Raw genomic sequence first — 24,749 nt, 5'->3', positions numbered from 1 at the left:
ACAGCAAAAAACAAAAAACCTACATGGTAAGAATAAATCTAACAAAAGGTATGTTAAAGCTATACACAAAAAATGATAAAATGTTACTGAAAGACATTAAAGAAGACTGAAATTCATGAAGACATATACGATATTCACGGACAGAAGACTCAACACTACGAAGATATCAATTTTCCTTCAACTGATAAATGGATTCAACACAATTCCACTCAAACCCAACAGAACCTGAAAAAATAATTCAAAAAGTTGTATGAAAGAGGGGGCCAGTCCAGTGGTGTAGTGGTTGAGTTTGCACGCTCCGCTTCCGCGGTCCGGGGTTCACAGGTTGGGATCCTAGGTGCAGACCTAACACCATTCATGAAACCACGCTGTGGTGGCATCCCACATAAAATAATAGAGGAAGGTTGGCACAGATGTTAGCTCAGCAACAATCTTCCTCAAGCAAAAAGAGGAAGATTGGCAACAGAAGTTAGCTCAGGGCCAATCTTCCTCACAAAAAAAGAAAGAAAGAAAGAAAAAGAAAGTTGTATGGAAGAATGGCCAAGAATAGCTAACACACTCCTAAAGAAGAAGAATATGATTCAAAGATCTGCCTTACCAGGTATCACAGTAATTAAGATAGTCTGTCACTAGTGTTGGAATAAACCAATTGACCAATAAAATAGAATGGAACTCCAAAACAGACCCACATAACAGACTTACATGACACAGATGACACTCACATATCACTGGGGAAAGGGTGGACTCCTCCATAATTGGGACAGCTGCTTAACTACATAGCAAAAAAATGAAATTAGATACCTACCTCGTTCCATACACAGAGATCAATTTTGAAGGGATTAAGGGCATAAATGTGAAAAGCAAACCTTAAACTTATTAGGGGAAAATATAGGAGACTACTGTTTTGATGTTGGGGCAGAGAAGACAACCATAATGAGATATTATTTTACACTCACTAGTCTAGAAAAAATTAAGAAGTCTGACAATACCAAAAGTTAAAAAGAATGGAGTATTTTGGAGATTCTTATTCATGTTGCTGATCAAAATGCAGATTACGACAACCACTTTGGGAAAATTGGCATGAGATCTCCAAGTTAAACATTCTCATAATCTTCAACCAGCAATCTCATACCTTGGTCCACTGCTTGGTCTTGTACATGTACATCGGAGACAGACATGAAAATGTTCACAAAGTGTTCATATCATCAAAAAAGCCAAGTTAGTCATTATCTATAGCTGCATAACAAACTACGTCAAAATGTGTTGCCAAAACAATAAACATTTACAATCTCCCACAGTTCTGCGGTTCAGAAATTTGGGAGCAGTTCAGCTGCGAGGTTCTGGCTCAGCTTCACGAGGCTGCAGTCAAGATATACTGGCAAGGTCTGCAATTATCTGAAGGCCTGACTGGGACTAGAGGTGGCTCACTCACACAGACAAATTATTGGTACCGGTTTTTGCTAGAAGCCTCAGTACCTGCCCACGTTGGCTTCTTCACACGTCTGCTTAAGTATCACCACGACCCGGCTTCTGACTTTCTACAGAGAGACAGAGACAGCAAAGCAAGGGAAAAGTTGCAAGTCTCACCATCGCTTCCTCAATATTCTACTGCACAGAGGGCAACTCTATTCAATGTAGGAGAACTCTACACAAAGGCATGAATATCAAAAAGCAAAGATCATTGGGGGCCATCTTAGAGGCTGGCTACCACAACTGGAAAAGGCTGTTCTCCAATTACAGGAGGAGAGATATACTGTAGCGTATTACTAGAGACAAATAGCATAAAGCAGAGAATGTCAATGAACCACAACTACACTCAAAAACATAGGTGAATATTCCCAAAATAATATTAAGTAAACAACCAAGTCTCAGAAAACTACATACAGATAATACCATTTATATAAACCTTAAAAACCAAATAAGCTGGGGCCAGCCCAGTGGTGCAGTGATTAAGTTCGCATGTTCCACTTTGGCAGCCCGGGGTTCACTGGTTCAGATCCCGGGTGCAGACATGGCACCGCTTGGCACGCCATGCAGTGGCAGGCCTCCCACATATAAAGTAGAGGAAGACGGGCATGGATGTTAGCTCAGGGCCAGTCTTCCTCAGCAAAAAAGAAGAGGATTGGCAGCAGATGTTAGCTCAGGGCTAATCTTCCTCAACAACAATAAAAAAAACACACAAACTAAACTAAAACAATTTATTGGTATGACAATTTAGGTGATAAAACTATCAGAAAAATCAAGAGAAAAACACAAAATTCAAAATAGTAGTTACCTCTGGGAATGTGAGGGGGCATGAAATAGGGAGAAACACATAGGTCAACTCAAATTATTGATACTGTTTCGAGTCTTGGATTAAGTGGTGAATTTACAGCTGTTCTCTTTATTATGGTTTATAACTTGCATAACATCACAAACTTTTGAATCAGTACATAATGTATATACAATCACATTCAGGCCCTTATTGCATATAATCTCTATTTATCAATAATACATTTTTAAATAAATGATAAAGAAAAACCTCAAGGGCCAGCTCCAATGACCTAGTGGTTAAGTTCAGTGCACTCTGCTTCAGCAGCCTAGGCTGAGTTCCCAGGCGCAGACCTACACCACTCTGTTAGCAGCCAAGCTGTGCTGGTGGCCCACATACTAAAAAACAGAGGAAGACTGGCACGGATGTTAGTTCTGAGTGAATCTTCCTCAGCAAAAGAAAAAAGAAAGAGAGAGAAAGAAAAAGAATACTATAATTAATTTTAGTAGCACTGCTTTTTATAATTTGTCCTTTGGGGCATTTTTCTCTAAACATAATGTTGAGTGTCCACCTATTTTGTCAGAAATTTGGAGGTCCTGCTCCTGAATAAACCCTGATAGAAGCACTCATAAGCAAAAAGGATAAATAGGTACCTATTGAATAAACTTCAGAGCAGTTATCTATCCATAAAATATGATATTACTAAAACTCGATTCCTTGCCTATTTTGAAATGGAACTAATATTTTGAATAAAAATTGATTCCGTCAAAAGCTTTGCACTAGCTATTTAAAAAAGCTGAACTATAAATTGTTTTTAAAACCTGTATTAAAAAATAATACCATCCTACAACTTTATAATAAAATATTTTAAAATACATCTATGCACTTATGAAAATGTCACCTGCCATATATGTTTTGGTTCTTTGCTTGGTATACTGCTACTAGTAAGTATATCAAGTAAAATCTGCCTTTGAAGACATACAAGTTGATTAAAATTTTTAAATGCTGGCATAAGGGACAGTTATAAGCAACTTGGAAATGAAAGATGAGGACTAAGAATTCAATTCAGAATAATCCCCTTACTACTAAAGGATGGGCTCATCTAGTCGCAAAAGAGTATTTCCCACAGGGGATCATCTGACACAAAAATGGGCTTTAATTCTGGGAAAAAAATAGTAACTTTCCTTGTTTTTCCAAAATAAGATGAAAAAGGAAAATGCTGTAACAACAGCCACTGGAGGGAGGACTTGATGTTAGAATGAGAATAAACAGGCATAAAACATTTTATCTGGTGTTTTGTCTGAACATAACATTTTGTTAAACTCATTTCTATTTGTTTAAACGACAAATGCTGAAAATACTGCTTTTTCTGCATGAGAGTTAAATTTCCTTTCACTGAAAAACAGATGTTGATTCAACCATCCGTTATTGGCACACAAATTAGCAATAAAAAAATTATAAAGCTGCTTGGACTAACAAAGAATTAGCACCAATGCTTAGTCTAAGGATATATTTAAAGGCCTATACTTAATTTTAAATAAGCCTATATTTTGTTCATTTTAAAAATCATCCATAAATTTTGCTGTAAGATCTCAGGCACTACTTACTCCCTAAGTAACTACCTGAAATCTGACTACACAAAAATTGAGAAAGCTTCTGTAAACCTGTGGCATTGCTCTGCACGTGGTTGACGGGTTTGGTTTTGTTTTGAAGGAAAATATTCAGATATTTTAACATTTGTTGATATAAGCCTGGTTTTACACACATACACATTACAAGGATCCCAAGGTAAGCTGCGAGCCTCCAGTGCTGGCCTTTTACAGATCACAAAGTACAGAGATAATACTTAAAGCAACTTTATACACAGATTCAAAACATAAAACCATAGAACTGGAAGGGCACAGAAGTGAGCTCTTTCACAATTACAGTTTCCCTTTTAACAGTGGTTATACACTATACAATAGACACCAGGCTTGCGTAAAGTCCTGAAACAATTCCAAACGTGACAACATCCCTTCCCTTTTAAAACGATTCCTCACACAATCAATATTTTGGGGATGACTTCTTAAACTCAAGAATCCTACTGTGATTTAATCAGTAGGCCAACAAAACTGTCAGTCAGTTCTGAATAGGAACCATTCAGAAGAAAAAGCAAGAAATGAAGTGTAGAGTAAACTCTGAAATAAATTCACTGGAGGAGCATAGAAATTCAACCGACAAGGTACTCAATTGAAGAGGGAACACTCGAACTAAGAAAATGGATTTAAAAAATAAATCAGTAACAACAGATATGGAAAGAATATAATTCAGACACTTGTAGCAAAAGAAAAATTTAATAAAGCTATCGATTAAAATGTGATATACCATACTATATCAAGGATATGTGTTCTTAAATACTGTAAGTTTATTTCTATTTTAAATGTACATGGAATCTATTTTAGGACTTCTGTAGTATAGTTATAATTTTAAAAAAATTTTACAAAGTAAATAATTGGTCCTTAATTTATATGTTTTAATTTTTGGATCTAATATTCTTTAATGTTAAGAATGAATAAAAAAACAGTAACTGGAAATATGCTAAATGTATTCACTTACCAACAAAAAACCAAAAACTAAAGTTTTGTAATTACGAAATGTAAAGAATAGAAAGAAACAACCTCACCCAAACGTTTTGTAGAAATTCAAAGCAAGTCCTAAGCAGTAGGACATCTTAATAAGACAATCAGTAGCTCCACAATTCTGTAGGTGAACACATGTGTTACACTTCAAGGTTGAAATTAACTACAACAGGCATAAGTGACTATCACTTTGAAAATGGTGCTGCAGATCCTATAAGACAACATTTAGAGAAAACAAAAGGTGATTGGGCTCTGAGAGAAATACATTTTATGGTTATAGTCTAAGACTTTCTAAAGAAGAAATCCTTTCCTACTTTTACAGTAGTCTTAACTAAAATGTGTTACTTCATTTTGCCAAGATTTTGTTTTCTCCATGTCTTTCATAATAAAATTCACTGCTTAATTAAAAAATGAAGTTTTTAAACTTTAAGACATGAAATATTTCCACGCTGAAACATTTCTCATTCGCTAATTACTATTCCTGAAATATTTTCCTCAATAGTGTTCTCCCCTAAGTACCTCACGAAAGTCAGCTCTTTCTATTTTACATCATGGGCATCTCTGCACAGGACAGTTCACCTCTCAGATGAAAAGGACTGTGTCTTACTCATCCTGCCATCTCTTACATAATTGGGACTCATAAATGGTGACTTAAATAGGGCCTGTTTATAAAATAAAGCCTATAAAAGCAACAACATCCCCAAGTAATGAAGAAAGATAATTAATGCAAAAATGAGTCCTTACTTCATTTTTGAAACCGTATTTATATAATTTTAGTAAATAAGTAAAACTAAATGGCATTCTGTCAAATGAAATCTATTAGCTAATCTAGATTAATTACTTAATAAAAATTGATACTATTGGAGGATATGGTAGGATTTGGATAATATTTATAGTCAAGGTCTTATTCAGAAAGGAGCAATACACAGTAGAAACTATAGCCATATAGAAACCAAGGGTTTAGATAGTATTTATAGTCAGGGCCTCATTGAGAAGGAAGCAATACATACGAAAACTAACAGCCATAAGGAAACACAGTATCACTACGTTGCTAGTTGGGTCAGTGCCTAATACAGAAGTTTCGTGCTTTAATAAAGCTGGGTTGAAACATGTGGCTTACGTTTGGGGCACAGGCAGAGCTTTCTATCTTTTCCTAAGTTTAAAACTAGTTTTAGGATTTCAGAATCCCCTGAAATGCATGTAGACCAGTAAACTTTAGGAATGAATAAACAGAGCTGCATGGAAATGTAAAGGAAACATGATCTTTTTTTTTAAAGATTTTATTTTTTTCCTTTTTCTCCCCAAAGCTCCCCGGTACATAGTTGTATATTCTTAGTTGGGGGTCCTTCCAGTTGTGGCATGTGGGACGCAGCCTCAGCGTGGCTCAATGAGCGGTACCATGTCCTCTCCTAGGATTCAAACCGACGAAACACTGGGCCGCCTTCAGCAGAGGGCGCGAACTTAACCACTCGGCCACGGGGCCAGCCCGGAAGCATGATCTTTTAACAGCTATATGGCCCAATGAAAGTACAAGACTGATCAAATGAGAAACTTCTCAATGAAGAGGGCAACAGTAGAAGAGAAAAAAGGCATTCCCCCTCAAGTATCACTGTAACTGTCCCCTAAGGTCAATATGTAAATAATTTCAGCTGTTTTATTTACACAGATTTTCAATAAGTAACAGAAATTGGCAAACTAGCCCATAAACGGGAAAGGGAAGAACGACAAGATTTCAAACCACAATAAACACTATATAATAAACATTTGAGTGCAATAAACTCTGACATTTTCAACTCTGATCTTCCATTCCAGTCACTTGGTTTCACAAACATAAAATACCTAAAAATAAATCTAATAGAAGATACCCTAAACTGCTGCACTAGAAACTACTTTGTGGAGAGAAACTAAAGAAGACCTAAATAAAAGGAAAGAAATATCATTTGCATGGATTAGAAAACTTGGTGGGGCTGGCCCCGTGGCCGAGTGGTCAAGTTCATGCACTCTGCTTTGGGGGCCCCAGGGTTTCACCGGTTTGGACCCCAGGCATGAGCATGGAACCGCTCATCAGGCCATGTTGAGGCAGCATCCCACATAGCACAACCAGAGGCACTCACAACTAGAATACACAACTATGTACTGAGGGGTTTTGGGGAGAAGAATTAAAAAAAAAAAAAAGAAGATTGGCAATAGTTGTTAGCTCAGGTGCCAATCTTAAAAAAAAAAGTTAAAAAAAAAAGAAAACTTGGTTTTGTTTTTTTTCTCTTTTTTTTGAAGAATATTAGCCCTGAGCTAACATCTGCTGCCAATCCTCCTCTTTTTGCTGAGGAATATTGGCCCTGCGCTAACATCCATGCCCATCTTCCTCCACTTTATACGTGGGATGCCTACCACAGCATGGCTTGCCAAGCGGTGCCATGTCCGCACCTGGGATCCGAACCAGTGAACCCTGGGCAGCCAAAGCAGAACATGTAAACTTAACCACTGCACCACTGGGCTGGCCCAAAAAACTTAGTATTTTTAAGATGACGTTTTTCCCAAACTGATTTAGAGATTCAACACAATCCTAATCAAAATTACATCAGGCTATTTTGTAGATATTTGCAAGCTAATTCAAAAATTCATGTAGAAATGCAAAATACCCAGAATAATCAACGGAATTTCATAGCAGAACAAAGTAGAAGATGTACCCTGTGTAATTTCAAGACTTGCCATAAAGCTACAGTAATCAAAACAGCTTGGTACTGATAAAAAGACATACACATTAATGAAACAGAGTCTAAATACAGACCAACACACATAAAGGCAATTGATTCCCGACAAAGGTGCAAGGCTCTTCAACAGAAGGAAAGTCTTCAATAAATGGTGTTGAGACAATTGAGTATCTATATGGAAAAAGATAAAAACCAACTCTTATCTCACACTATACACAAAAATTAACTCAAAATAGATTATAGACCTGAATAAAATACCTAAAACTATAAAAATTTAGAAGCAAACACAGGAGAAAATCTTTGCAACCCTGCAGTAGGCCAAGGTTTCCCAGACAGAACAACAACAAACCCCCCGAATCATAAAAGAAAAAAATTGATAAATTCTGCCTCACTAAAATTAAAAATGTTTGCTCTTCAAAAAATAAGATTAAGAAAATGAAAAAGAAGCCACAGACTGGGAGAAAATGTTTGGTAGACACATATCAGAAAACAAAGACTTGTATCCAGATTATATAAAGGAGTCTTACAGCTCAGTAATGAGTTGTTAGTGCTGCGGAGTCGATTCCGACTCCTAGCGACCCACGGACAGCAGAGCTGAAGCCAGCCTGGTCTTTGCGCCACGCTCTCATCTTCCAGTGCTCTATCAGACAATGCTCCACTGCTAGTCAAAGGGTTTTCATGCCCAATTTTTTGGGAAGCAAGTGGCCAGGTCCTTCTTCCTAGTCTGTCTTAGTCCGGAAGCTCCAACCGAAACCTGTCCACCATGGGTGACCTTGCTGGTATGTGAAATACTGGTGGCACAGCTTTCAGCATCACAAGAACATGCAGCCGCGACAGTGTGACAACTGAGAGACAGGTGGTGTGGTTCCCTGACCGGAAACAAACCTGGCAGTGGCGGTGAGAAAGCTGAATCTTAACCACTAGACCACTAGGGCTGACTATACAAGAAAACTTGATGTAGAAGTAGGCAAAGGATTTAAACAGCTACTTCTCGAAAGGAAACATACAAATGACCAATGAAAAATGGAATGAGGACATCTGGAGGTGACGGAGATATTCATTATCTTGATTGTGATGATAGTTTGGGGGATATATGCTCAAACATATCAAATTACACACTTTAAATATGTACAGTGAATTGTACTTCCACTATACCCTAATAATGTTAGATAAAAGAAGGAGACTTTTAAAATGTCAAAAAGTGGTAATTGGTATGATTTATTCTGTTTTCCTAAAATCTTTACATGTTACAGTACTACTCATTCCATGGAGAATGATGTCATGTGGATAAAAAAAAATATGAGAAATATATAAACTACTACTTGAGAAGGGATTATTTTATTACATTTCAGCCAAACCTTATTATTTGCCCCAAGAAAGATTAGCAAATACACACAAACACAAAAATAACCTAAATATCATAAGTATTTAGCTTTGCGTCTAATTTTAACTGCTATTAAGGAATTCATTAGGCTGTAAACCAGAAAAATAGCTCTAAATATTGAAACTTCAAGCAAGCATATATTTTCTTAATACATGAGAAATAATCAGATTTCTAATCCTACTACTCCAGTCAACTGAGCAATACTTACACACATGAAGTGAGCAAAAAGAAACTTAAGCTAATCTTCAGCAAGTGTCTAATAACTTCTATAGATTTAGAGGGCTTGGGAGTAGAAACAGACATGGTATTTCAGACTTAAAAAGCTCTAATACTAATGACTTTTACTGAACCAGCCAACTCTGATAGCTTCCTACAATTTATTCATTCATTCTCCTAACAGAAATTTATTAAATGCCTCAAACATATCAGATTCTGTGTTTGACAGAAGCGATGCCAAAAGGCAGTAGAGCATATGGTTCAAACACCTGACACTGCAGCCAGAATGCCTGTGCTTAAATTTTAACTCTGCCATCTATTCTGTGTGTTACCTAGGACAAGTTACTTAACCTCCAGCTGTGCAGTAAAGGTTAACTCAGCAGGCTTGCAGTGTTCAAACACCGTATATTCTAAAGAAAGGACTGCCCCTTGACTGGCTTCTGGGAGATAACCTATAAGCCCGTGGAATATCACGCCTGATAAGAGTGCCTCTGTACACCTGACGCTTGGGCCATGCCATACAGTTTATACTAACCACGTGATTCATGATGAATGCATGTTTCTATTCACCAGGGTCTCATGTCATGCTGTATCAGTGTGGTGTGGGGGCTGGAGATTAAGTAGTTGTCAGTTATGGAAGCACTCTATGCCTATGTGACTGACACCCCAAAAAAACACCCTGGACACCAAGGCTCAAGGGAGCTTTCCTGGTTGGGAACACTTTACACTCACTGTCCCACATTGTTGCTGGGAGAATTATGCACTTTCCATGTGAATCTACTGAGAGAGGACAAGCGGAAGCTAGTGAAACCATGGGCCCTCCTGGACAAGTTCAACTGACCCCATTTTATCAACAGATTTTAATTACGAGTTGTCTTTCAGGTACTGAAACCACTGCCTGGTGGCGCAGCGGTTAAGTGTGCACGTTCCGCTTCGGCAGCCCGGGGTTCACCAGTTCAGATCCCGGCTGCAGACATGGCACCGCTTGGCACGCCATGCTGTGGTAGGCATCCCACATATAAAGTAGAGGAAGATGGGCATGGATGTTAGCTCAGGGCCAGTCTTCCTCAGCAAAAAGAGGAGGATTGGCAGCAGTTAGCTCAGGGCTAATCTTCCTCAAAAAAATAAACAAAAAAATAAGTAATGCCATATGATCTCAATCATAAGTAGAAGATAAAAACAACGACAAAAAAAAACACATAGCATTGGAGACTGGATTGGTGGTTACCATAGGGGGAGAGGGGAGGTCAAAAGGGGTGATTAGGCTCAGACGTGAGGGGATGGACTGTAATTAGTTTTCGGGTGGTGAACATGATGTAATCTACACAGAATTCGAAATATGATGCACATCTGAAAATAAATTTTTAAAAAATTTTTTAAAAATTTAAAAAATAAATAAATAAATAATGCATTTAATATTAGTACCTACTTAAAGGATAGCTGTGAGGATCAAATGAATCAACGTATCTTAGGGACTTAGAATACCCAGCATATATAAGCATACCCTGGAGACACCGAGGCTTTGGTTCCAGACCGCTGCAATAAAGCAAGTATCATAATAACGTGAGTCACATGAATTTTTTGGTTTCCCAGAGCATATAAAAGCTATGGTTAGACTATACTGTAGCTTATTAAGTGTACAATAGCATTATGTCTAAAAAAACAATGTACATACTTTAATTAAAAAATGCTTTATTGCTAAAAAATGTTAACCATCATCTGAGCCATCAGTGAGTTATAATCTTTTTGCTAGTTGAGGGTCTTGTAAAAAATATAATATCTGCAAAGCACAATAAAGCGAAGCACAGTAAAACGAAGTATGCCTGTAATGTTTATTGCTCCTCATGCTGTTACAAAAACAGGTGGTCCTAACAATCGAATAGTTTGGTCTAGTGAGAGAAGACATTAACCAATTAAACGGCAAGTGCTAAAAAATTACGTATAATGTATCAGAGAAACAAAGAGTATCATTTCCTTCTTTCCTATCCTCAATACTGTTGTCTTCATTTTAGGTCCCCATTATCTCTCATTTCCTAACTGTACTGTTGGAATATCTTTGTAACAGTATAATTCTTACAGGATTTCCTGACATCACCACAACCACCACCACCACCACCACTACCACCAGCACCACCACTGCCTGATCCAACTCCATATTCCTTCAACCTGATTCTACACTCTTAGAATCCATTCCCACATATATTGCCATGATTCTTATAAACTGACAAAAATCATCCAATTCTTTTGGTATGTATCACACTTCTTTATGGTTTAAACGTTATACCTCACGCTCTGAGGCCTGTTTGGACCTGAGTCTGGTTATAGGTCTAGAAACAATGTAATGTGGTTGGAATAAGACAAGAGAAAGATCAGCAGACCATCGGAGCCCACTATTTCAGGGGAGGCCATTATAGGGTCTTTAGGCCAGGAGAGACAGACCGCCTCGGAAGGAGTAGAAGGGCTGCTTCTACCAGCAAAGGAATTTCAACAGAATTTAGAGATCCAAGGTTGGTGGATTCATCAGAACCTACCCATACGTACCCATCCCAACTGTCAAGGTCCCAATCCTTCCTAACGTTGCAAATTCAAACTGCTGTAATTCAGTCATCCACATAATTTGTTTTATAGAAACCTTAGTAGTGAAACTGTAGGACATAAAGATTTCATTTAGGGCAGCAATAGATACAAATTTTGGCACCTGGAAGTGAAGTGCTGTCATACTGAAAACCTAAAATGTGAGAGTGGCTTTGAAACCAGGCAGGGGGCTGAGAAGTGTTAGAGAAAGTGTAAGACACCCTGAAGAACCGGTTAATAGAAGCCCCATGGCCTTTGATTAGGCTGTGGGTGAGGACTCGCAAAAAAAACAAAGTAAACGTTATCGGAAATTTAAAGAAAGGGATCCTTGTTTTGTAGTGGCAGAAACTCTAACACTGTCCCAAGGAGTTACATGGAAAATAGAAAATTACTTAATGATCTAGCTAAGAAGATTTCCAACCAGAGTGTGGAATGTGCTACCTGGTTCTTTTTGCAGCTTATAATAAAATATGAGAAGAGTGAAACAAAATAACGAAGGACTGTTAAACAAAAAGGAGCCAAGACCTGCTCTGCGAAAGATAATGTCAAGAGAGTGAAAAAACAAGCCCAGACTGAGAGAAAATATTTGCAAAAGACATATCTGATAAAGATATCTTACCCAAAATATTCAAAGAACTCCTAAAACTCAACAACAATAAAACAACCCAACTTAAAAAATGGGCCAAAGACCTGAATAAACATTTCACCAAAGATATACAGATGGCAAATAAGCTTATGAAAAGACGCTCAACATCATATGTCATTAGGGAACTGCAAATTAAAACAACGAGATACCACCACACATCTATTAGAATGACCCAAATTCGAAACACCAACACCACCAAATGCTGGCAAGGATATGGAGCATCAAGAACTCTCATTCATTGGTGGTGAGAATGCAAAATGGTACAGCCATGTTGGAAGATTACATATTACATACAAAATTAAACATATTCTCACCATATGATCCAGGAATCACACTCCTTGGTATTTACCCAAATGAGCTGAAAACTTGTGTCCACACAAAAACCTGCTCATAGGTGTTTAAAGCAGATTTATTCATTACTGCCAAACTTAGAAACAACCAAAATGTCCTTCAGCAGGTAAATGAATAAATCAACTGTGATACATCCACACAAGGCAATATTATTCAGTATTTAAAAAAATTAGCTATTAAGCCGTGAAAAGACAGGGAGAAAACTTAAATGCATATTACTAAGTGAAAGAAACCAATCTGAAAAGGCTACATACCATGATGCCAACTATATGATACAACAGAAAAATAAAACTAAGGAGACAGTAAAAAGATTAGTGGTTGACAGGGGTAAGCAGGAATGAGGGATGAACAGGTGGTGAAACTATTTTAGGGCAGTGAAACTATTCTGTACAATACTGTGATGGTGTAAACAGTTGTCCAAACCCATAGAAGACACAACACCTAGACAGAACCCTAACGTAAACTATGGACTTTAGGTGATAACTATGGACTTTAGGATGTATCAATGTAGGTTAATCAAGTGTAACACATGTACCACTCCGATGCAGGATATTGATAGCGGGGGAGGCTGTGCAAACGTGGGGTAGGCAGTCTAGGGGAAATCTCTGCACTTTCCACTCAATTTTGCTGGGAACCTAGAACTGTTCTAAAAAGTAGAGTCTATTTAAAAAAAAATTCTCTCCAGAAGGCAAATGATACTAAAATTAAGAAATGTCTTCTGAGCAAAGATCAAATCCAGGGCACTAGAAGAAAAATATGGTTCAAAAATGAAGCTGAGGGTATGACTGAATAACCTTTTGTTTGAACCTCAAAAATATTAAAGGTGGTGCCTCAGAATATTAGTCAGTCAGACAAAAGGCCCTCTAAAGACAGTCGAGTGTGCCTTATTGATGCTCTGAAACTATAAGCTTCTAGGAAGCTTAAAGGCATTGTCCCTCAGTCTTACTAGAAGTCCAAAATATACAAGGATTTATCTCAAAGAAATGTGTAGGTGTGGCTTTGGTCCAAAGGAGTGTATCTCAATGGAATTCACAAAACATCCACAAGATTTATAAAATATTAATATATCTTTTTATTTAATATTTAAAAGACTTAATATATCTTAAATGAAGAGAGGCCTCTGGAACCCAAAATTCTACTGGCAGGAAGCAGGCTGAGAAAACTATTCAGCAAACCCCTGCTATTTTCATGAAAAAAGAGGTAAAACCAAGAGCACAAAAGGCAAAGCTGAGAACCATGAAGAATTATTCTCAGACTTGAGACCTAATCAAGAAATTTCCAACATTTGTCCATCTGGATCTCAGAATCGCTACGAACCAGTGACACCTCTGTGTTTCCCATTTTTCCCCTTTTGGAACAAGAATATCTATGGAAGTTATCCTATGCCTCTCCTACCACTGTATGTTGGGTGTTGGGGTGAGGAGCGGCAGGTGGAGCAGAACTGTACTTAAGGAACTATGCTTAAGAAACTACACCCAGGGAACCCATCTACATCTGGACCTGACTTAGATGATGAGATTGTGGACTTTGAGATGATGCAGTAACAAAGTGAAATATTTGAGGGCCTTGGGAAACAGTGGGTGTACTCTGCAGGTAGGAAGGACATGAACCACTGGGAGCTAGAAGGTAGACTGTGGCCGCCAGCTTCCCACCTCCTGTTACTCACATCCTCAGGTAGTCCTTTCCCACACTGTACCAGAATTGATCTGTATGACCAATACTAAACAGGAGAAGCGACAGTATCATGCCTCTGAGATTATGTTATAAAAGACTGTGACTTCCATCTTGGGTGCTGTCTCACTCTCTCAGATCACTCGCTCCAGGGAAGCCATGTTCTGAGCAGCCCTATGGAGAGGACCCTGTGGTGAATAAGTGAAGCTTTTTGCCAACAGCTGCATGAGTGAGCTTGGAAGCAGACCCTCCATACCCGAACTACAGGTGACTGCAACCCTGTCTGACACTGTAACTACAACCTCATGGGAGATCCTAAACCAGAACCACCCAGCTAAGCTGCTGCTAAATTCCTGACTCTAAGAGACTCTAGGAGATAATAAATGTTTTTCATTTTAAGCTGCTAAATTTTGGAATAATTTGTTTTACAGCAATAGACAACATATATTTAAAGCCCCAGTGAACTGGTGGGCATCACGTAAGCTCCCAGGGTCACCCGTTTTCATCATCACTGAATTGCTTGCTGATTTTCCAATTCAGCAATAACTTATTCTCTGAGGAAGAAGCTCCCTTTGGATTTACCAAAATAGGAATGCTTTCCTTTACTGTCTTTGGATTTAAAAAATAGTGGAAAATTAGTTTACATAATTCAATATTTCCAGTACTAAGGGTTTATCTGGCTGAAAGTCTTTCTTCATTGACATAGAGAGAGAAACCTTACATTTTTAATTAGAACAATTAAAAACACAAACACATATGCTTGTTGGATAAAAATAATTATACATGTTTCTCATGGAGGAAAATACTCAGAATAAATAAGCTTGTCTTAAATAAATAGTTTGTTTTCAATGATAAAACTGAAAAGTCTAGTTTCTTAAAAGTGCTTGTAGTTTTCCTAAAGCAGATAAAATTTCCACCATTACGATCACTCACACTATTTCAAAGTAATGAAATATTACCTATAAACAATAATACTCATCACAATTACCTAATTAAATACACTAGCACAAACTATTTATCATATTAATCACCTAGAAAAAGGTAGGAAAAGACTAAAAAGAACAGGATACAGTTCACAAATGCTTTGATGCTGGAACAAAGAGGTCCAATATGGCCTAGGATCCTAGCACCAAACCTAGAGCCATCCTATTTAAAGTTCAGGCCAGAAGGCAACCTACAGAAAAGACCCTTCCACTAACTACCTTGACAGCAGCTTAAGGGAGGTCATTGGAGCACACTGGGATTACAAAAACTCTGATTTACAGTATAAGCTACTACTCAAAAAGGAGTCTACACTGAATGTCACAGCCCAACCACTGTAGGTCTCCAGGAAAATAAAAATTAAAGGGTGCAGTATAGTCAGGGAAAGGCAAAGACAAACAGTACCCACGTTAGAGTTTGTATAAAGCAGAAATCAAAGATTCAAATGTCTACAGGCACCAGAAAGTTACCAGTAAATGCAGCCAGCAAGGTCCTATAAGTCACTGGAAAACACAAGGCTCATTTCAAGGGAGTTCCTACTTGCCCCACTGTTGCTATAGAGAATGAAGGCCCAGTGTGCCTGGAACTTCCTATTTTTCAGGAGAAACCAAAAACCTGGATTTTTACTTAAATTAGCTGGAAACTAATTTTAAAACATTAAAGATTGGGTAGGGCCATTTAGCCTGGACAACTCCAATATGCAAACTTTGCTCAATGCGGTATTATAGAGGGTATAATTATCTAGTATTCTCCCATACAGCTCAGCAAGAGCCAGGGCAAAAACAGATATACCAGTAATAAAAATAAAACTCCAGTGATCCCATAAAATACTAATAATAATTCCTCAGAAAGTGGAATCAGGTGAAAAGTATTTCCCAAAACCAAGCCCACATGATAACTTCCATTTTTGGAACAGTCAAACCATGGCTTTCCCACATTGGCAGAGATAATTGATACCTCTTCAACCTAGTTGGCATTAAAAAAAAAAAATAAAACTTTTAAACATGGTAATAGTATTTCCCGCTGCTCTTAGATCTTTATCATCTATATATACATCTATAAGCCTGAAATTTCTTCATTTACAACGCATAATATATCTCCCTATGCCATATCTATATTTGCATAGAATGGTTCCTGACATGTCATTACTGTCTATGACTAATTCTAATATCAATGCTTGTAATTATATTCCTTGAAAACACATAACTCCAAGTCTTATCTTTGTGTCATTTTTCTTTATTCCACATTTTTTTGACATTTTATTGGTAAATTTCTAAAATGTTATACCATTTCAATGTCCATAAGTAAAAACTTAACCAATGGTTGTAATTCAAATATTATACTTAGTTCCTCAAAAATTGGAAGGTCCTATACTCTATTTTAGACTTTTCTCCTTTTATTTACTGAAAAGATGCCTACCAAAATCTTGCACCTTGCTTAGAAAACAGTAGGAATACAAACACACACACACACAAATTGGGATGAATACATATCTATTAATTTTATTTGCGTTATATTAAACGCTCCTTTACTTTTTATATCTGATTGCAACATCTCTATTCACTCTCAACGCCCTAGGAATACCCAAATGTAGCAGGTTAAGTTCCTAATAAACTCAGGGTAAATCCATTTTTTTAAATGTATTACAGACATAGCTCTTTTAAAGAAATCTGTGATAAATCTTGTTAAAAGGTAAGTTTCCTCAATTGAACTATTTTCGACATGTAAGGAAAAAATTAGACTAAATCTTCTCAAAGCAGAACACAGGTATACTATTTTCCTATCATGTTTCATTCCATGTTTCCTTCTTTCTTCTACTTTCACGTATCTTTTTTGCTCAGTCACTTTAGATGATATGTAATCTAAAAGTCCTTATTGAAGGCCTTCTGAACAACTTCTTTCAAGTTTTTACAATTTCAGATGATTCAACTTTAAAGTGGGTCTATGGAAAACTAAGTTCATCAAACTCAACATTCCTCTAGAAGCACAAGAAAAGCAATCACTAATTAAGAAAAGTAAGAGATCAGCCATTAACTGGTATGAGTCTGCTCGGGCTGCTACAACAAAATACCACAGACTGAGCGCTTGAACAACAGAAATTTATTTTCTCACAGTTCTGGATGCTAGAATCGCAGATCAAGGTCTGGCAGCATGGTTTCTGGGGAGAACTCTCTTCCTGGCTTGTAGACAGCCACTTGTCGCTGTGTCCTCACATGGTGGAGAGAGCAATAGGGCAAGATCTCTGGTGTCTTTTTGTATAAGGACACTGTGGCTATCAGATCAGGGTCCCACCCTTATAACTCATTTAACCTTAATGACATCCTTGGGAGTTAAGGCTTCAACATATGAACTTTAGGGAGACATAATTCAGTCCATAGCAATTAGAAAAGAAAGTATCAGGGGATTTTATCATGTTTAGGGGCATTTGTGTTATAGTATTCTTGATACTTTTCCGAATATCCTCTAATCTTAGAAGACAGGTTACTTCAACATCATCAGTTCATCTGGCTCTGCTTTCAAATGCTAAGGCCATTTTTGTCCCTAATCAGAGGAAGGAAGGAGCAGAGAAAGGAGATGTGAAAGGTTTTGGACAACTACAGAGTTGGAAGGTACAGTCCACACAGGAACTACTCCTACTTCTAAACTACAAGTTCAGAGGATTCCCAAAGCCCCGTCAGGTTCCCTAATTTGCAAGAAAGACTCAAAGAACTCCCTGAAAACTCTAACACTTTTATTTATTTATTTATTTATTTATTTATTTATTTATTACAGGAAAAGGATACAGATTAACATCAGGGAAGAAAAGAAGTACGTAGGACAGAGTTCAGGAGAGTACCGCACATGGGGCTTCTGACGTCCTCTCCCCATGGAGTCATGGATGTCTTACTCTCTGGTATCTATGTGTGACAATATGCACAGAGTATTGCCAACCGCAAAGCTCACAGGAGACATGGTGTTCGGAGTTTTATTGGGCCTCTACTATGTAGGCATGATTGACTGACTCACTGCCCACATAGTTGATCTCAGTTTTCCAGGTTAACTGGTATCATGTGATATAAAACCCCCATCCTTAGTGACACAGTTAGTCTTTCTGGCCTGGGCAGCCTCCATCCTAAGACTAGACAGGACTGGCTAGCCCCAACCCTCAATAACATTGTTAAGACAATGTGATCCAAGGCCCCCAGGCAAACAAAGATACCAAAGATTATCACCCAGAAACTGAGGGCGAAGGCTAGGCCTCTTTTTGAGCAAAGTTAAATTCTTTACTACACAGGAAACAAGAGAAATCCTTCACTAGTTCCTTTGCCTAGAGAGGCAAGTCCAGGTTCCTCAGTAAACTATACAACAAGCCTTCTCTCCTCTCATTTTATGCACCTCCTCATCCTCCATGACTTGGCTCCAATCTCCTTCCCCAACTCCATCTCACCGTAGTCAAACTTTCTGCTCTAATAATTTCAAACTCCTTTTTGTTTTTATAAACATCAGACTGCTGAGAGCTATGTGTTCTGTCTAGAATGCCTTTCCATTTTACTTTTAAATGATTCATCCTTAAGTTCTCAACTTAGGCTCATTTTCTCCAGCAAGCCTTTCAACAACCTGGGGTGAGGCACTGTGCCTCTCCCATAGCATCCTATACATTTTAAATATTTAGCTAAAGTCTTATCTTTATAGAAGACACTCCAACCGCATGTAAGATCCTCATTTGAGGGGTCTAGATTGCCTTATGACTACATATCAATTTTTTACTGATTCAAATAACTGAGACCCTACCTAACTCTTGTCCTGTTTACCTTCCCCCATATTTCAGTTAATCTAGGTCTTGGGCCTTTCCCTGTTTCTTTCTCCCACCTTCTCCCATCACTTTGAGACCAGAGTCCTATCCCTGTTCAACTAATCCCTGGTGAGAGACCTCCTTTCTTTTCTGCCTGAACTTCCTCAATCTGCCTAATATGATGCTTCCTACTCACCCCCCACCCCAACCAATTCCTGGATATGACCATCTAAGAAAAATATTCCAACTACATTACAGGGTGTTAAACCAAATGGATCATGATGATTAACTAATTTCCAAACTACTTGAGTTAGTACCAGAATCATTTCCGTAGTATAGACAAAAACGATGATATCAAGAAGAATAAGGTGATTCAAACCAAGAGAGCATCTCACCTATGAATTAATCAAACTTTTCAAATTTTTTAAATGCCTCACCTTGAGTTACAATCTTGGATACAATTTCAGCTTGTTCTATGTTCTAAACAAGGCACACAAGCTATGCTTTGTGGATGAAAAGGGTATCTCTCACACTTCTTCATTACCTTGGATATTAACTCTGAATTGTTTTTTAAATAGAGGTAGTGTGTCTGTTGAGCCATTTATAGTATCTTTCCTGCTGCTTTCTTATACCGGACCACACAAGAGGGCAATGTGATTAGCAGGGGATAGGAATACCAGCCACATCCCACAGTACATAGTAGTTACACTGTTGGGTACTAGTCGTGATCATTCATGTAATGAGCTATTAAAGGGCTTACAGGAGCCCAAATCCACAATCTTAGTCTTATCAGCACCTCTCTAATCTCTAAACAAATCAACACTAAGTACATTATCAGCCTAGACTATGCTTAAAATAAACGTCCAATGTGCCAGAAAGAAATGGAAACATACAATAAATGCTTTGCTTCAATGACCTGTCTTCACAGTGACATTTTTCTACACAGCAAAAATTATCTATATTATCTATATTGCAGTATCTATACTGCAAAAATAAACTATTCCCCCCAAAAGGAGACAAGAATACACTATCAGGAAAAGCAGCACAGCACGGCACTAACTTGTCTTTAACTCAGCTGTGAAACCTTGAGCAAGTCAGTCATCTGCCACTCATCTCTAGCAAATTAATCAATTTTAATTTGCCAAAAAGTGATATGAAAAATTATGGCATAATTTGTCATTCATTACTTTAAATTAAAGAAAGTAATCGATTTAAATGAGCTTTAGAACTGAAATAGTCGGCTAAATGTAGTACCGCAAGAGTATATAATAAACAATGATAGTGTACAAAACATTCAATAGTGAAAAAAACCAGACGTGTTATCTTGAACTAATGGGCCATCAGCCACTCTGGATCAAAAAATTCCTTTCCTCCTTAAACAGATAATCTAAAAAAATTCTTTTAAACAATGCTGAGCATTGTTAAATTACACACTTACTCATTAATCAACTAAACCTCATTATTCTACGGATGGAAATGATGTGATACACAGTCTGAACAACTCAGTTTATTCCTGTAGGACTGTATACACTGCACACCTTCCACTGACTGTTGAACCTGACAGACTGATGCACATTATTTGATATACAGGGGATCTTCCTAAATTACTCAATGCCAAGCAGCTGACTTCAGAACCACATGCTGGGAAGTAACTGGTGATCTGCACTCTCTAGCCCTATCCCCCATTCCATTCCAATCTCTAGAGCTATATTACTTTCTGTCACTTTGTTGCTGGGTCCCCTCTCCTCTGCTGTCAGTTCTGGTGCTTAGCGTCCATCACTGATATTGATCTCCTTTGCCACTCTCCATCTATCCACATCTGGCTGCCATACTGCTACTCAACACTTCTTTTCTCTGTCTATTCATCACTTTTGGCTCCTCTGTTTCCTGCTCTTCTCAGCTACCAGACAAAAGAGACCTACTTCACAGGCACAGTCGGCCAATCAATGCACCCCTTTCCTTCTAATTAAAAAGAAAAAAAATCAAAGCAGGACAGGATGATCCTCGGCTTTTCTGAGCTGTTTCCATCACAATCTGATACTCCGAGGTTCATTCGTTGTTACAAAAGATGCTTTATGGTTTATTTCTAAGTTTGGAGTTGCTGCAGACACTTGGTCTACAGACAATTGTAGTTTTACAAGTATGGTATTTTAGGGTTAAAAAAGCAAAAGAAGACAGGTGGCTGCCTTCTTAACCCTTAGATGGTTCACCAAAAGAAAAATCAAAAATGTCTATTAAAATCAGATAGTAAAATAAATGAGTAGTACCCCAAAGAAGATATATTTATGGCTCCAAAGCATATGAAAAGATGGTTAACATCATTAATCGTTAGGGCAACACAAATCAAAACCACAGGAGACACTACTTCACACCCATTAGGATGGCTATTATCAAAAAAATAGAAAATGTGTTTGGCAAGGATGTGGAGAAGTGTTGGTGAGGATGTGGAGAAACCGGAACCTTTGTGCATTGCTGGTGGGAATGTAAAATAGTGTAGCCACTGTGGTTAACAGTAAAGTGATCTCCAAAAAGATTAAACATAGAATTACCATATAATCTAGCAATTCCACTTCTGTTTATATACCCAAAAGAAATGAAAGAAGAGACTCAAAGAGATATCTGCATACCCATATTCATAGCAGCATGATTCACAAAAGCCAAAAGGTGGAAGCAACACAAGCATCCATGGACAAATTAATGCACAAACAAAACGTGTATATACATAAAAAGAAATACTGTTCAGCCTTAAAAGGAAGGATATTCTAACACATACTACAACAGGGATGAACTTTGAAGACATGATGCTAAGTGAAATAAGCTAGTCACAAAAGGACAAACACGGTATGATTCCACTTACATGAGGTACCTAGAGTAGAGAGAGAGAATTTTCACAGAGACAGAAAGTAGTCTGCTGGTTGCCAGGGACTGAGGGGAGTGGGGAATAAGGAGCTAATGTTTAAAACGTACAGATTTTCAGTTGAGGAAAATGAAAAGTTCTAGAGATGGATGGCAGTTATGGTTGCGTAAAAGTATGAATGTACCTAATACTACTGAAATGGACAGTTAAGAATGGTTAAAATGATAAATTTTATGTATATTTTACCACAATAAAAAAAATGAATGAAAACTAAAGTTGACACAGGGCAGAGAGTACTCACTACTTAGCTATCCATGGTACTGTGCAAACCTAATCTGACTCTACAGCAGACAGCACAAGTTATGTACAACTAAGTAAATGGTGTTTCATTTTGTTAGCGCTAATGAAGAACACAGAAACATCTTTATGTATTTAAGGACATCATATTCTCCTCACAGAGGTCTCTCTGGGAAAGCTGACAAAAATAGGCTGTCAATAAAGAAGATATCTCATGCACACACCAAATTACTGAATAAATATTCATTCTCGAGATTTTTAAACCCTAATGCCTCCATGCTACATCCTTGCTATTCTAAGATACATCAAACATTCTCCCGCCTCAGCACTAGCCTAAAACATTCACCCCTTAAAGCGCTTTATTTTTCTTCATAGCTCTTATCACTATTTGATATATATTTACTGGCTAATTGTCCTTCTCCATTCACTACAACGTAGATTCCAGAAGTACAAGGACTTTGTCTATTTTGTTCACTACTGTATGCCCAGCACCTACAACACCGCCTGGCACACTGAAGGTGACCAATAAATATTTGTTAAATGAATGAACAGATGGATGTTCACGGCTTCACGAATCATATTTTCCTCTTGGCCTTGGTACTATGCTGCCATTTACCAAAGCTGCAGCAGCCACTGCCTCAAAGTCATCCAGAGCATCCCTGGTTTAGGCTTCAGTGGTTAAGCAGATGGACCATCTTACTTAAAAAGTCATATAGAAGCCTGATACTGGCACCATAAAAAAAAAAAAAAAAAGTGCTCTCTGACTCACTTTCTAAATACACTAAATGAGTACAGTACATCTCTCCCCCACAATGAGGGATAAAGAATATACCTCTAACACTGCCCTAAGACAAAAAAATAGTGTATTGCATAACAAACATCACACTGCACCTATTTCATAAAGGTTACAAGGCACTTGCTAGCCTGAAAAACCACAGGATTTTCTCTCTACAACCGTTCAGAGGATTTGGGGAAATGGGAAAATGCAACAATACTGCTTGTCAATAAAGAATACTGCTTGTCAATATAGCCAAAAATTAAATAACCAGTGACTTGGCCCAACAGATACACACTCTGGAGCATCAGATGAATGTTAAGTCTGGATGAGGGAGAGAGAAAACTGCTTCCAAAATATACCTAACTTTATTTCAAAGTCAAAAGTATTCAACTAAGAATTCATCCCAGTGAAATGTCCCACCAGCGCCCATGCATGTTACAAGTTTTGAGAGCATTTTATAACTGCACTTTCATCTTCTGTCTGCAGTGAATGACTTCTGGTAAAGCTTTGGCAGTTGATGATCATTTCTGTAGAAAAAAATCTTTAACCAGAGAACTGCAATACAGCCCCTCCTGAGAAAGCATAGGAGGGCCCACTACTCTAAGATCTCTTGGGTCCCAGAACCCCCTAAGTCTAGGTGTAAGGAGAGTCATCCAGAGAATACACGTGTCCTGTCCCGCCTCGCAAGTGGAAATGTCGGGTGCAATTCGCCCATCAGCGGGGTCCCGGACACAGGGCGGAGGCGTCCCCAGGAAACGCAGCGTGGCTCCGGGTAGCTTCCGGCCCCGGGACCAGGGACCCCCGCCCGAGACGGATCAGGCCAGCCCCTTCCTCCCATTCAGCCGGGGCCTGCCCCGGAGCTCACATCCCCGCAAACGCAGGTCCTACCTGAGCTCTGCCCCCAGCTACAGGGCTGCGGGGGGAGGCGGGAGGAGGCGTGGCCTTCCAGCTCGCCAGTCGAACTCCCTCGTGCGGTTGTTAGGACTTTCCCTCTCGGGATCCGCGCCCCGACCAAGTTCGAGTTGCACTTCCGGGGTCCGCAGGAGACTGAAACGTCATTGCGCACGCGACGGCGGCGGCGGCCACAATCCGGAAATAGGCGGGGCGTGGTCGCTGAGTTGGTTCCTGCGGTGCTGGATGGGCCGGGAGAGAGAGGCCGGGGGGAGATAAGGGTTGTCCTAGCCGCCGGCTCTCCTCTCTCTTCGTTCGCTCTGTCTGCTGAAGCAAGGGACATAGCTTCTTCGGTAGCTAGAGAGGATGGGGCCACCGTGAAGCCTCGTTCTCCAAGAGGAATTTAAGAAATAGTTCCGGGAATGTCCATGCAGCTAATTGCCCTCTCTCCCATTCCTGGTTTATCGGCCTTACTCGGTCCATTCAACTCCAGAAAAGATGGAAGGTGGGAAAGTCTAGATTTAGAAGATTAAATTTACCTGTAAATTATGATTTATGTAAAGTAGGAAGTTAAGGATAGCCTCTCAGACACTGCTCTTTATCCTATCTGCTGAATACTAATAGGATAGATTGGAAACAGCTGTGGAAAGCTATTGTCACATGGCTAACGGGTTTGGTTCTAAACTCAGCTTTTAACAGCAAAAATCTCTGTTAGTAAATTACTCATGAAAATCCCCTACATGGCCCGCAA

At 38.6% G+C, this 24,749-nt stretch overlaps 1 protein-coding gene across 31 annotated transcripts in view; it reads right to left on the bottom strand.

Moving 5' to 3' along the window:
• ARB2A (ARB2 cotranscriptional regulator A) overlaps nucleotides 1–24,513 on the bottom strand; it is a 383,076-nt gene extending 358,563 nt beyond the window's left edge. For 8 of the 31 annotated variants that reach the window (XM_023618016.2, XM_070234562.1, XM_023618012.2 and 5 more), the window contains exon 1: nucleotides 23,996–24,171. The gene's annotated coding sequence lies outside the window, so the exon portion shown is untranslated. Of the gene's footprint in view, nucleotides 1–23,995 lie in introns of all 31 variants that reach the window. The other 23 variants (XM_070234560.1, XM_070234566.1, XM_023618013.2 and 20 more) reach the window with 7 other exon arrangements.
• Between the last annotated feature and the right edge of the window lie 236 nt (nucleotides 24,514–24,749).

Source organism: Equus caballus, chromosome 14, assembly GCF_041296265.1.
Source record: "Equus caballus isolate H_3958 breed thoroughbred chromosome 14, TB-T2T, whole genome shotgun sequence".
Lineage (NCBI taxonomy): Eukaryota > Metazoa > Chordata > Mammalia > Perissodactyla > Equidae > Equus > Equus caballus.
This window is presented reverse-complemented; position numbering and strand designations above follow the sequence as displayed.